Below are 15,249 nucleotides of genomic sequence, written 5' to 3' on the forward strand. Positions count from 1 at the left end.
AGGATGATTATCTTTGCTGCAATGCTGTACATTTCAATGTCTTTATTTTCCTGAATATATATCGCAGCCCAGATGGATGAAACTAGATCTGGGGTCTTCAATCTCATTCGATATTCACTCGAAGTACAAGTCGATCCATGTGAAAAATGTTTTGAATTCGAACATGGAAAGACATAGCTTGATTACCAGTCAATGATGTAAACTGTTAACAAGCGCGAGAGGAATCACCGATAATGATAATGACCCTCAAGGTACTGCAGTACAATTCACGTGGTGTGAATAAAGGACTTGGCGTCGAACACCATGCAAAATCTTTCGGTCGAAGGTCATTGATGTATACCTGTCGCCGGAAGTGAGAAACTTGCCATTGAGGCATGCAAGCTTCAAAGTACTGAATGGGGTGTTCCTAGATCAACTTCTTGGATAATGAGCTGATGTCGACAAGAAGTGATCCGTCATAGGAGGGCCTTAATGAATCCCACATCAATGACACGGAACGGAGCAAATGATTTTGATGGAGGTGAAAACGATCTGATGATATATGGTTCAGGGTGGCGGTCATGAAAGAATGGAGTATAATGTATGGTAGTGGGCGGGACACAGGTGGCCTTTCTGGATGACTTCTCTTGAACATGTCGGCGACACTTATGTGATGGATTGGTAGCATTAACCCCAAATGTGGATGGTATGGCGAGACCATGGCGATGTGACCGGTGAATGGAACAACCCAACCCGACTCGGGCACGGAGTGGAAGTGTCATGCTCAAGAGCGGCTTGCTACCAATAAAGTTTCTTTGAGTTTTCTTCCCAATTTTTCCCCAGTCATTGCTAACCAGTACCTCTTTATTTTTGTCAAGCTTGAGAAGGATAACATATTCTTGTTCTATAATTTGCCCTTCGGGCAAACCCATCGCTATGTTTTAACGAGCCTAGTGATAGTGAAACTCGTTCTCGTCTAAAGACAAGTTTTTCGCTATTAATATTTTTAACGAGTCTAACGACAAATATAACTCAGTCCTTTTCATTTTTAGAGAGTCTGAAAAGGTACGTAAAGATAACTCCAAAATTCCTTTTTCGTCATCTAATCCCTTAAGTCAAAAAAAGTATAAAACAATACAGAAGGGATGAATTTTCGATTAGCTTTAACGAGCCGAACAAAACAAGCGCTCGATATTTTTGTGCAATAATCCCTCAGGTCCAAAAAGATTAAAATCTAGAGGAGGGATAGCACTTCCGGTTGCTTTAACGAGCTGGAAGGCCAAAACTCGGCAATCTTTTCATATTTTACGAGTCAGTTGAAAAGAGCTTAAAGAAGACTCGTCTTTTGAGGAACACGTGATAAAATGGGTAGCAACTGATTCCAGGTAAGGTTTGGAATTTTCCAATCACGGCAGTGTCACAAGGATGGCTAGTGAAATCACTCTTTGCAGCTGTTCCTCAAAATGGGTAAACAATCAAATGGAGGTGAATGATCGGCTAATGGAAAAGTGGAGGTGACGGTGCAAACACGACCAAGGCTTTAATGGCTGAAATGCTTCATTCACGGTGGTTATTTACCAGGGAATAGTTCATTTTTTAATGAGCTTAAACGCGGGTGGAAACATTTGCTCATGTCTTATGTTTATTTTTTAACGAGCTTGAACTATGCGCTAAAACTGCTCGATTAATCCAGTCATATGATAAGAATGTCTCATATAAAAATGGCAATCTTTTAGATTTTTTCCCCACATCCTTTCTTTATGCAAGTTTGGTGACGACTAATCCTACGAGTTTAAAGGGTTAGAGGTTCTAAAAATTTTTAAAAATAAATAGCCGCCCCTCGCTTGCACACCAAAAGGTTTGCATGCTCCCAGGTATAAAACAGAGTTTCAAAGTTACCCCTCAATTTGCAGACAAAACATTTGTTCTATCGGGAGAGGCCTACCTCTTACAGATTACCCAAAGATTGTTCTATTCACACAGCAAACAAAAAACTTCTTCGGCGATGTCTACCGAGATAAACAAAGGCGAGTGACGACGCCCACCAACTCACATAACTTTGACAAGAGAATCTTATTCTAGAATAACCCCTCTTCCACTGACGGACGAGGTATAGACTAGTCATATTCTCCCGCGGAAACCTACCCTATACCCGAAGTTTTCCTACCGAAGCAGACCAGGACGCATGCACCCTGGGTTTCAGTCATATCCCTCCGAATTACTCGCGCTCATCGGGAGGACGGACTGGAAATTGAGACATTTCTTGCGTGAAGAGACCATTTAGGGATGGTATATGACTATTTGCTATGTGTGATCCGGGAAATGAAAGCTGGTCCATGAGCTTGAACACTCTTCCTTCGTGCGGAAAACACATTACTCTAAAGAGTGAGGAGACGATGGCTCCCATGCAATAACTATAGTCTTGTCCAAGGAGTAGGTTATAATCCAAGGGTCCTTGAACTACCATGACGTTCATTCGAACTGTCTTCCTTCTCAATGTTATGGGCACATCGGGAAGGATCCCTAAAGGTCGACTGGTTCCTTTATCAAAGCCTGTCAGATTTCTCATCTCAGGCAAAAGCGATGGCGAACCAAGCGCTTTCCAAGCAGTAGAGGAAAGGATACTCACAGAAGCCCCCTCATCTATGATGGTACCAACCATGACCATTCTATATATTTGAACGATAATTCGGAATGGTACACTTACTGGTAGGCGGGGTCTGCCTAGTTGATTCCAGTCGAAGGAGACAACTAGGTTGCTTGGAGGTGGGACCAAGTAGACAGCTGGGTATGGCTCTGACGAACTTCCTTCCTACGGTAAAGGAACGGGTAGATTGCCCCCATGTTCATCAGAGTCATGGTTGATGAAGAGAATTTGGACGGTGTCATCCTTGTTCTCTTCAGTGACTGTATCATCCGAAGATAAAACCTCTAAAGGCAAGACCGTGTCAACTGCCGCCTCGACCTTTTGAATTTTGTCTGGTATGGATTTAGTTGGTTTATCTTCAATGATAGGTGCTTCAGCCAACCACTTGAGCGGGCCAGCTGGATTCTCAACTAGTGACGGACTCGGAAAGAGTTTTTTATATCAAGGAGGGAGTCGTAACGGTGAAACCGGACGATCATCCAAAACTCTTTTAGCTTCGTCTAAGAAGGGACAACGGTGGAGGGCATGATTGCCTTCACATAATTTACAAGGAAATCTAGCTTTTCCTTTTTGTCCTGGGGCTTCACTTTCACTAGTTGATGGTGTGCTTTCAACATGATCACCAGAGGTTGATGACACTGCATTGTGTAAACGAGGAGACCAGTCCCTTAGTATCCGGGGGATGCAAGGACAATCTCTGTGAAAGTGGTCCCCTTTGCAAATGACACATGGCGATTTAGGCCTGGTCGGTGCAGTGTGTGGATTTTCGTTAGACGACACTCGTTTTCCCCCATTCGCCTTTGGCTCCTTCTTCTTCTTCTCTTTCTTCTTCTTTTCCTTCTTCTCCTTAGGAACATGGCTTTTAGCTTTACCAGTTCCGTCAAGCAAAGAGGAAGGAGGAGAAGAAGAATTATAGGAAGTAGAAGGCTGGTGGGCAACTCTGGACTCGTCTAATTGCTGATTCGATTTTTTAGGAATGGTGGTGTTCTGAACGACATTGGTTGAGAAGAGCCATACTGGCAAGCCAATTGTTAGTCCTGGAAGTGATAATGTGGCCATATGGGGCGCACCAACATCTCCCCAAGAGGAGAAGGGACTAGGATTTCCACCAAGGGGAATTACTTGGTTGGTAGGCTCCATTTTCTCAACCCAAGATCAACGTAGGAAAAGGGGATGAATATTCCGTTTAAAATAAATTTTAACACGCTTTGACACAACTTGTTTTTTCAGTTTTTAAGAGTCGAGAAAAAACAAAAGATGACTCTAGTCTCCTTCGATTTTTAATGAGCCTGAAGTGACAAGTGCTCAGATGGACCTTTTCCGTTAAGGAGTCTGAAAAGGAATGAAAGGAACTGCTCTGGAGGTCTAGGTAGAGGGAGTACCAAACCAATCGCAAATCTACATAATACTTTTTACGGTACAACAGTCAATCTTTCCGAATGCTGTGTTCGGTGCATTGCGATCAGTAGGGCGGCCGACATGGCTTCCTATGGATAAAGGTTTTAAGCCTATAGGGGTCTCCCAATATATACTCGACGGTACGTGGGAGCACAAGTCCGTACTGTCACTTATCATCTTAAAGTGGAGGAATCACCCAACCATCAGTGAGGACAACAATTACCAGGCTTTACGACACCGGAATACGTCTCTAGACTAGACCTCTAAATGTTGTGCGTTAAGTTCCAAAGCATTGTTAAGTTCATTGAGTTTATTTTAAGTTGATCTTTCTTATGAAGTTTGCCTTTTGGGATCACCACGAGATTTAGATGTAATTCCTAAAATGCAATCTAAAGATGATAAGCAAACTTTTATCTCTTTTCAGCAATGAAAATCCTAGCTATTAAGGGAAAAGAAAGACACAATATTTTCGCAAAGAGCAAAGAGCACACTGTAAATGCACTTTTCCTAAATCAAGCCAAACAGACTGCCAATATGAAAATGCACATGCATGTGTTTTGTTTTTCACTTTCTTAATATTGATGCCTAAAAAGAAAGTTGTTGTACAAATAAGAATTCGCTTTCAAGTGACAAACACAAACAAGCTTCTTTTCGAAATCAAAAGGTAGAGATGATTACGACACTTTATGATTTTGAAATAAATATTCGTTTCGACACTAGAAAGTCACAAATTCAAGCCAAAGGCAAAAGTAAAAGCATAATCGACTATCAACAGCAAATAAACTTTCTCCTATGATCAAAATCGACACTTGCGACATATCTAAATCAAAGGACGACAATACGACTATTATACTTTTGCAATGGAAAACTGTAAATGACGTAACAAACACACAAAAAAATCTACAGTTTCTTTTGTACAACTGAGGCGGAATATCAGTAAGGAAAAGGGGCTTGAAATAGTGAAATACTGATCACAGGCTGCAAAAATCAGAGACAAAACTGGAAAAAATGAAGCAAAGAACCTCAGCTGCACAAGGCTAGGCTGATCAGCGCACCTGTTACACAGAGAAACTGCATTGCAGCGCAGGTAGCCCTCTCGGGAAGTGCGTTGAAATGCAGAACCTCTTCACAGAGCCTGCACTGGGGCAGAAACGAGAATTCTATCCGGGTTCTCGGTCACAGTTTGTAGTTTAATCTATGGTTTTTGGCTGAGTAAAAGCAATCAGTAATGCACAATCAGAGGTAGATCTAAGGGGGGGTTCTAAGAGCTATCACAAGGGCAATCAGTTGGTCTATGAATCAACTGTTCAGATCATAAACAGATCCAATGAATGGATTGAAACAACAGATGTCTACTTTGCATTTGTTAATGGCAAATGAAGTTCGATTGCTGCTTCTAAGTTTATGAAACAAACAACAAGAGAAACACAAACAAATTAACTAGACACGATCCCCAGTGGAGTTGCCATTTTGTTATCGGGAAAAGTGTCCATTCAGATCTACTCTATCCCACTAAGGTGTGACAACTACCTTAGAAACAAACAGAGAAAACTACTTTTGTATTCTTCTTTATGAACTATAAACAAAGAGGAATAGGATGAACCAACCTATGTCTTGCGCTAGTCCTTTGATCCAATCTCTCTCCTCTTTGACAGCTCCCAGCTACCTGCCCTCTCACTTGCCCAGCTTCACCAAGTACCTGCAAGATCACAGAAGAAGGAAACTATACAAAGACATGGGTTTATATTCATAAATAACTTAGGATCAGATTTAAGTTAACCACAAAAATGTAACAAGCATCAATGAAACACAAACATGGAGAAGAAACTCAAATAGTTTTATTGATATACAAGAAAATCCAGGAGGAGTTACAACCGATGATTCCTTGCCCAGCATCAACCTCCCAGCAAAGAAATCCCTTCTTCAACCCCAACAAAGCATAGATCACCCAATTCTCTGATATGTATCTCAAAACCAACAAGAATTCCTTACAATGTGCAAAATTCCAGCCTCTGGATCTCTAGGATGAAGGATCCATATATAGATGTATGCAAGGAGGATGAGTCAGCTCATGAATTGATTAGTGGCTTCTCTCTGTCAGTTCTTGCTTCCACTTGGAGACTGCGAGCCTCTTACTCATCCTTGGTCGAATTCAGTGAGGCAAGTGTCATTGGAGAAGATTCTGGAAGCTTCCATTGTCTCTCCACCTCGTGGAATGACTCTGCCACTTGTCATTTCCCGCTCAACGCACCCTGGTAGTGCAACGCACCTAGCTAGTGGACTTAGGTGCTATGCAACGCACTTGGCTAGTGGAGCAGCTGAAATGATCCTGATTTGACTTATTCTGAGCAGTTTCTGGTGGAGAACTTCTGGGAGAAGCTGTATTTTGTTGACCTTGTTCCTTTAGGAGTTAGAACAACACTTTTAGGGACTTAGGAGCCCTTGGTTTATGGACATTTCATGCTTAGAGCTGTAAGGCACAAAAATGACTATAACACTATCCCTCCAAAATTTGAGCAGTTTGACCTTCCAGTCGAGCTAGACCTCATGGATAGTCACTTTCAACTCAGATTGCCCATCTTAATCACCGAGTGAATCTTGCGCAATTTTCATCAGCAGTGCCCGGAGCCATCATCCCGCCTCACAACCTTATTGCCTCTCTTGGTCACCTGCATCTGAAATGATCATGTGTCATGGTAGACTAGGAGGCTTTTGGATTTGATGTCATCTCGTCATGAGTGACTGTAGGTACAGGTACACCAACAAACATGGCGTGACGACGAATGGGATGAATGAAGGGAGCACATGTAGAAGGACAGGTTCACCAATGGATGAATGAACGATGCATGCAAAGAGATGTGCTCGTGAATGTATGATCATTCAAAGATGTGTTTGCAGATGAACGAATGAGCAAACATGCAAGATGTGCTCATAGACAGAAAAATGAATGAACATGCACCTTTTGCGAATAGATGAGCCTGTCAAGCCTTTCAACATACAAGTAAGGAGCAACATGCCAAAGAAACATCAAGTGAGCCAACAACCATCAATGACTACACACACCTTGCTGTACGGAGGTGAAGCTATGACACACCATGAAGACATCCATCACCCAACAACACTACAGCTCGACATGCACTCTAGCAGTAGCATGAATGTACTAGCACTGTCATGTTGAGTCGTGTCATGAGTCATTCCGTACACATCTCTACTATGGGCCATGTTGTCATTCAATGTAATGTAATGTGGAACTCCACGAGACCCACTTGTTGTACAACGAGTCATGTAAATTCGAAAATTCATGGAAGTCAAATAGTCATGAGGGTAGCCAAATAGCCACAAGGGTCTATTTCACCCTTGGCTATAAATATCCCCTAATTTGTATATGCAAAGGACTTTTCACCTCAATTCCTCCCACATAGCCAAGAGAGTCTGTCATCTTTTCTTTGAGGAGTAAGTAGTGGCTCCAATGCCCCGTGTGTTATCACTCAAAAGTCTTCCTTAGAAGTTATCAAAAGAAGGAATAATCTGAGGTAAGCACAAACCTAATCTTTTAGACTTGGGTTCTAGCCAACCTAAGTCCAGAGAGGGCTCTCTCTTTATAATTTAACTTTGTTTTGGTGGGATTTTAGGCTAGTTCTTAGTGCTCATAAGGTTTTGATTTTGGTTGGGTGGTGGAATTCTAGGAACAGATGGACAGAGCAAGGCTTTCAAGCCATTGGGCTATGGAGTCAATCAAAGGATGGCTTAACTGGATCAGATCAATCACTAAAGGAAGAGTTCACAGGGCAGGCTAGCAAAGCAAAAGGAAAATATTCAGTTCCAATGGATGAAGTAATCCTAACCAGGGTGAAAGGAAAAATGAAGAAATCCTTAGACCAGGATCAAGATGAAGAGTAGGAAGTGATCATGAGCAAAGGGAAAATAAGAATCCTTTACTATAGACCTATGGGAGAAACTACGGAAGTAAGGGATAAATTAAGAATTCCCAGACTAAGATAGTTTAGCATAAAACATTAATAATGTAAACAGTCAAGACAGAGAGCATTCAAGCCAGTTCTAAAATATCATTCTTAGTTTAACATTTAGATTTCACAAAGACACATATGACTATTAATAAACATAAAGAGAAACAATATAACAGATGAGAGAGATAATACTTATTTAATTTCCACTTTACACAAGAATCATGTGAAATGTCTTTGCTTTATTCCTTGATCCAACAAGCCAATCCAATCTTGATTACAATAGCTCCTTAACTTGAGAAGAAAATGTCATTAGAAATGTATTTGAATCCACCATAAATACTTCGATAGGTGAAGTATTTATACAAAAAATATTTACAAAATATCTCATAACTGTTTGAGAATTAATCTAGGAAATCAAAATATTTTCAAGCATGAAGATAGAGAAAGATGGAAAACTGCATCATGCTGTCCCTTTTATTGTGATTGTGCTGGCTATTTACAGTTCGAATTTTGAGCTCTTTAAGCTGGGTAATATTTGTATGCTGGAATCACCTTTGTCTTTAATCTTTTTACTGATACTCTTTAACCTGTTACTCTTTGACCCTGTTTATCTGTCCTTTCACCTGCTTTTAGATTCACTGTGGTAACTTATAGTAAATATGTCATTGTTACCCACCATTCATTTTCAGGAAACTTTACCTTGAGCATCCTTCTATATATCTCATCTGCCTCAGTGTATTTGGAAAAATTTGGAGAAGAGAGGCTTCACCTCATGCTCTAGGAAGAATAGACTTTCTAAAGTATCGTATAATACTTTCCCTATTGATAATGCTTTGACTCCTCAAGTGCTTGCCTATTGCTTGGACAATTTCTCTAATCTGTCAACGTAGTCTGATTGGGTCATAAGTTTGTCATTGATTACCATGGGATCGGGAAGCCCATTACTTATCAAAATTTGAAGTTTTGCGATGAACCTATCAATACGAACCTGCAAGTCATGGCATTTTTTCTCTAAGTTAAGCATAAGGCTTCTTTTAGAGAGAACCTTTTTTATTTTAATGATGGTTTCTGTTTTGTCCTCCACACCAAGCTCATCTAGTTCATACCTGTTCTTGTTGTTCAAGAAATGGATGAGTCGATTAGCTTCCTCAGGCTGGTCTCCTAGGTCTTCCTTTACCTTTTGTATTGCTTCGGTGGCCACTTTCACCAGTTCTGTTTGCTCGAATATTACTTGAATTGATGGCCAAACATCATTGAAAGAGTCAATGATATTGGCCCAGAGCATCTCCTTAGTTTGTCCTAGTGGCTTTTGCAATGTTAAATCTTTTTCAAGGAACTTTATCCTCTCACCCATCCTTAGGGCTTTTTTTGCTTCTTCTTTCTGTTGTATTTGGGCAAGCTAACAGTCAGTTTCTAAGCTTGTCACTTTCTCCTTAAGCTTTTTTTAGCTCTGTATCCTGGATGGACATTTCCTCCATGGATTTTACTAACTCTATTGTTTTCTCTGTTGAAGTATCTGTAGTTGTAAACTCTGTTGTGACTGGCAGTGATGTAGCAGGTGGAGCTATTGGTGCTAAAGAGGCTGCCAATGTTGAGGGAACTGAAGTAGAGATTATGGGAATAACAGTCTGTGGAGTGGTGGCCAACTCACTCTGTTTAGACTGAATCAATGTGTCCAACTCTTTCTCAGTTTCTTTTAGCTGATCATTTAGCTTAAGGACCAAGTCCATAAGCTCTTCTTGTTCCTTCTGAGTCTCTAAGACTTCTGCTATTTGTGGATGATGAAGATGTGGAATTTTGAGCTGCTTTTTCAAAGCAGCTATGTCATCATTCTTCTTTTTAATTAACCTTTCTGTAGCTTTCACATCTTTGGGATCATGTCCCAACTCTATGATTAAGTCCTCCAAGGACTTGATTCTAGTATCCTTGGCCTGTGAGGAGGCCTTTTCTAGTTGAAACTGTGCTGATATATTATTCAGCGAATTCTGTAACTGGTGGGCTGCAATGGCTTTGCTTGTCAAAGTGGAATATACCATCTCTCCTATCTATTTATGCAATTCAATCTGGTCAATAGGATGTATGTCCTTTGCCAGCACTTCAAAATCTATCTTCTGGTAGTCAGCTGCTGATTTGGGCTGTTGAGTGGTGGGCTTCAGGAAAGTCATTTGCATTTTGCCTTCTTTCACATCAAAGGCTGACATAAGCCTTGTTTAGTTGGTGGGAGCCATTTTGAGGTACTGAGCATAGCTTTGGGATTTTAACCTTTCATTCCTGGCCTTTATTTCCTTGTACTTTTCTCTGATATCCTGGTCTTGGTTAGTTGGAATCCTAGATGAGGACACTTCCACACTTTGTTGTCTTTCCAACATCTGAGCATGTGATATGGAAGGTTCTTGTGTTCCTCTAGAGGGAGTAGCATGCCTACTCCCTTCTCTTTCTATGCTTGTGGCTCCAACTGTTTCTTCTGTGAATTCTTGCTCGGAGAAAGGATTTAACCTTTGCCTTTTGACATATGTTTGTGAAATGGCTCTGCCTGAAGGAGTGGCCTCCTCCCTGTCTCTTTTGAGGTTTCTCTCCTCATTGAGAGGAGTTTTCACAATAGGGGGACTACTCATGATGGGATCTGGAAGTCTTATTTGAGTTAGTTCTTTTGATAGATCTGGTTGTTCTGACTCTTCTTGAACCTGGGGTCTTTCTTCTGCTTGTTGTACACTATGTGCCTGTGGGAGTTTGTATGGAGGGTAATGGATGGGCCCGACCCATGATTAAGAGCAGCGGGTTAGATTAAATGAATAGATTATGGTCAGGTTAGGGCGTCAGGGGTGTTTTTCATTAGCAGAGGTTTAGATTATTAATTAACTGCAGATCGATTGATTAATTCTTTTATCGAGGTAAGGGTTTCATAAAGTTTATGTTTCAAACCTTTTGGGGGTGGGGTATTAATACATAGGGATTTATTTTATAACTATATGGGGAAAAGGTTTATTTATTTTTTCGGGATTTAATACGTATAAAGGTTAGAAGTTAATATGATAATGAGTCACAGGGGTTTGAGTCGTACCTGTAACCCCACTTTATGGGGTTTGGGGCAGCGCCCCATAAAATTTTGGTTTTGGACCCTATGTTAGGATGGGCGGACCCACCTATGGTTTTGTGCATGATTTTTGCACCTGTTTTTTGGACATGATGGTTTTCGGTCCATGGTATTGGATGCTTTGGCATGTATAAATATGTATTATAACATTGAAAGGAACATAATGGAAAATCAAGCTAGTAGTCCTGGTTTTGGGATCCAAGGGAAAATCTCTTTGTATATGTGTTTTATGTGTTATGCTCTTGCATTGTTTATTTTCTGTGTTTTAGAATTCGTATGCAGGTAATTTCTGTATGGGGTTAAAACCTACATTTGGAATAAGAGCAATTGTGGCTTCAAGGGGATGCCTTTGTTGCCGAGGGGTTTCGCTCAGGCCTGTGGTAGACCTTGTTTAGTGGGAGATCTACGAGATTGATTCTAGTGGTGAAAGAATATGGCAAGCAATGGAAAGATAGAGATTGAGAAATTTAATGGTTAGAGTTTTGAGTTGTGGAAACTCAAGATGGAGGATCTGTTGGTGGATAAAGATCAGTGGATTGCGGTAGATCTGGGTACTAAACCAATGGGAGTGTCTGATGAACAATGGAAGAAGTTGGATCGAAAGGCAAAGAGCATAATACGATTTTGTGTCTCAGATTCAGTATTGTTGAATGTATCAGGGGAAGCTACGGTGAAGGTTTTGTGGGACAAGTTAGGGACTTTGTACCAATCTAAGTCTCTGGTGAATAAACTGTTCTTGCGTAAAAAGCTGTATAACCTGAGGATGAAAGATGGAGACTCAGTGGCAGAGCATTTGAATGCATTTAATACTATGGTAAGTCACTTAGCATCTGTTGATATTAAAATTTCAGATGAAGATAAGTGCATCAGTTTTTTGTGTTGTCTACCAGATTCATGGGATAGTCCGGTTATTGCAATAGGTAGCAATGCAATTGCCTTGCAGTTTGATGAAATAGTCTCAACCTTGCTGACGGAGGAGATGGGCGGAAAAATATGGAGAGACAGAATGGTGATGCCTTGTCTGTACAAGGACGGTCCCAAAACAGAAACAAAAAAATGTCATTGAGTGGGAGATCTAAATCTAGAGGGAGATCTAAATCTCCAGGAAAACTTGTAAAGGTGGTGTGTTGGAAATGCGGAAAGGAAGGGAACTTCAAAAGGGACTGTAAATATAAAGCTGCTGATAAAGGAAAGGGATCTAATGATGCTCCTTCTACAAAGGTGAAGACCACCTCAAATGAAGGGGGGGATGTGTACTTTGATTCTTCAAGTACACATGTAGATCATGAGGCATGTTTGATTGACTCAGGTGCATCCTTTTACTTCACTCCCCATAAGGAGTCGTTTTGCAAGTATGAGAAATACGATGGTGGTTATTTCTTCTAGGGGGGTGATAGGAAGGCTAGAATCATTGGTCCTGGAAAAGTAAAGTGGAAGTTGCAAGGTGGAAGGGTTAGAACACTTCCAGGTGTTCTTCATATTCCTGCATTGGCCAAAAATCTAATTCCTGTAAGCAAGTTGGATGATGCAGGTGTAAAAACAGTGTTCGAGAAGCATACCTGCAAAATCATTCGGGGAGCACTGGTATTGATGCGGGGAGTTCGAATTGGAACTCTGTACAAGCTGTAAGGTAACAATGTTATTGATGGGTGCAACAATTCTGTCGTTCTTGAAAGTGGAGCAGAAAATCTAGTGATCTCTGGAGAGAAGACCATGTTGTGGCATCAAAGGCTTGAACATATTTGAGAGAAGGGCCTTCTAATACTTCATGGTAAAGGTATGGTAGAAATTATGAGTAAAATCTCTCTGGATTTTGGTTTCTGTGAAAATTTTGTATATGGGAAGCAAAATCGGGTGAGTTTCCCCTCTGGTAGTAAGAGGGTGAAACAGATATTAGAACTTGTGCATAGTGATGTGTTTGGCCCTGTGAATGTCCCATGACTGGGTAAGTCTATGTACTATGTATCATTTATAGATAACTTCTCAAGCAATACATGGATATATTTCCTTAAGAAGAAATCTGAAGCCTTTGACAGGTTTAAAGAATTTAAGGCTCTCATGGAAAATCACACAGTGAAGAAGATAAAGGTGCTGAAGATAGATAATGCTGGAGAGTTCTGCAGCAAGGAATTTGAAGAATTCTATAAGAAGTGTGGTATAGCACGACAGAAGACTACTCCATATACACCTCAGCAAAATGGAGTTGCCAAAAGAATGAATAAGATGTTGATGGAAAGGGCAAGAACCATGCTTAGTGGTGTCGGGTTAGGACAAAAATTCTGGGTAGAGGCAGTGGATACTGCATGTTACCTGGTTAATAGGTCACCTTCATTAGCATTGGAGGATAAGACTTCACAAGAGGTATGGACTGGTAAGAAATGTCTCTTTCACATCTGAGGGTGTTTGGATGTGATGGATATGTACATGTTCCTAAGGAGAAATGAACCAAGTTGGGTAGTAAATCTGAAAAGTGTATCTTTATGTATAAGGATGGTTTAAAGGGTTATAAGCTTTGGAACCCAGTCACAAGGAAGGTTGCGTACAGCCGAGATGTGGTGTTCAGAGAGGTAAAAGATGTTATTAAACATGAAGTCCAACTAAAGGAACCTAAGAAGATAGAGTTTGAGCTTAAGGAGGAAGAATCAGACTCTACAACAGAGGAGGAATCAGAAGATGAAGAGCCACAAACTCTGGGTGTGAGAAGATCAATTCGAGAAAGAAGGCAACCAGAAAGTTATAGTCCATCTGCTTTCTATTCAAAATTTTCTTTATGTATTACTGACGATGATCCCAGAACTATGAAGGAAGAAGTAGATTCAGAGGATGGAAAACTCTAGAAAGAGACCATGGTTGATGAAATGGCATCTTTGCACAAAAATGAGGCTTGGGATCTGGTGGAGTTTCCAATTGGAAGGAAATCCATTGGCAGCAAATGGGTGTTCAAGAAGAAGACAAATGCAGAAGGAAAGGTGGAGAAATACAAAGCTCAGTTGGTAGCAAAAGGTTATTCCCAAGTGCTGGGAATTGATTTTGGTGATATTTTTTCCCCTGTTGCCAAGGTAACTTCTATTACATTACTTTTAGCTGTTTCTTCTGCTTTTGATTTTGAAGTAGAATAGATGGATGTGAAGACAACATTTGTTCACAGGGATCTAGAAGAGGTAATATACATGAATCAACCTGAAGGCTTTGCGGTGAAGGGTAAGAAAGAACTAGTATGCAAGTTAAAGAAGTCTCTATATGGGTTAAAATAGTCACCAAGGATGTGGTATCAGAAATTTGATACATTTATACGGGGACTTGGCTTCACTAGAAGCAAAGCAGATCATTATGTGTATTTTAAATTAATTGGTGATCGTGTTATTTATCTGGTCTTGTATGTGGATGATATGTTGTTGGTTGGAAATGACAAAGAAATTATCCAGGATTTGAAGACCCAATTGTCCTCCAAATTCGACATGAAAGATCTTGGTGCTGCAAACTATATTTTGGGCATGGAAATTAAAAGAGATCGTGCAAAGAGGAAGCTCTGGTTAAACCAGAGGAAGTATGTCGAGACAATACTACAGAGGTTTAATATGCAGGATAGTAAACTTGTGAAGGTTCTTATTCCTGTAGGTGTGAGGTTATTTGCTGAACAGTGTCCCAAGACACAAGAAGAGGAAGAGGACATGTCCCGTGTTCCATATGCAAGTGCAGTCGGTAGCCTGATGCATGCAATGGTCTGTACTAGACCAGAAATTGCACATGTAGTGGGAGTATTGAGCAGGTTTATGTCAAAACCAGGGAAGGAGCACTAGACAGCAGTGAAGCGGGTTTTCAGGTATTTTCGTGGCACTAGTGATTATGGTTTGTGCTACCAAGGAAGATCAAGATTGGACATAATGTTGGATATTCATGGCTTTGTTGATGCAGACTGGGCTAGAGATTTGGATCAGAGAAGATCTACAAGTGGGTATGTGTTTAACCTATTTGGAGGTGCAGTCAGTTGGATGAGTAAGAAACAATCTGTAGTGGTACTATCAACTACAGAGGCAAAATACATGGCAGCCACTCATGCAAGCAAGGAATAAGTTTGGTTGTAGAGATTGTGTTCAAGTATGGGGTTAGTACAGGGAGCTATAAGGATAGAATGTGACAGCCAAAGTGCAATTTTCTTGGCA

Source organism: Pinus tabuliformis, chromosome 1_2 (assembly GCF_031772625.1).
Source record: "Pinus tabuliformis cultivar Carrire ecotype Pingquan chromosome 1_2, CPIR1, whole genome shotgun sequence".
Lineage (NCBI taxonomy): Eukaryota > Viridiplantae > Streptophyta > Pinopsida > Pinales > Pinaceae > Pinus > Pinus tabuliformis.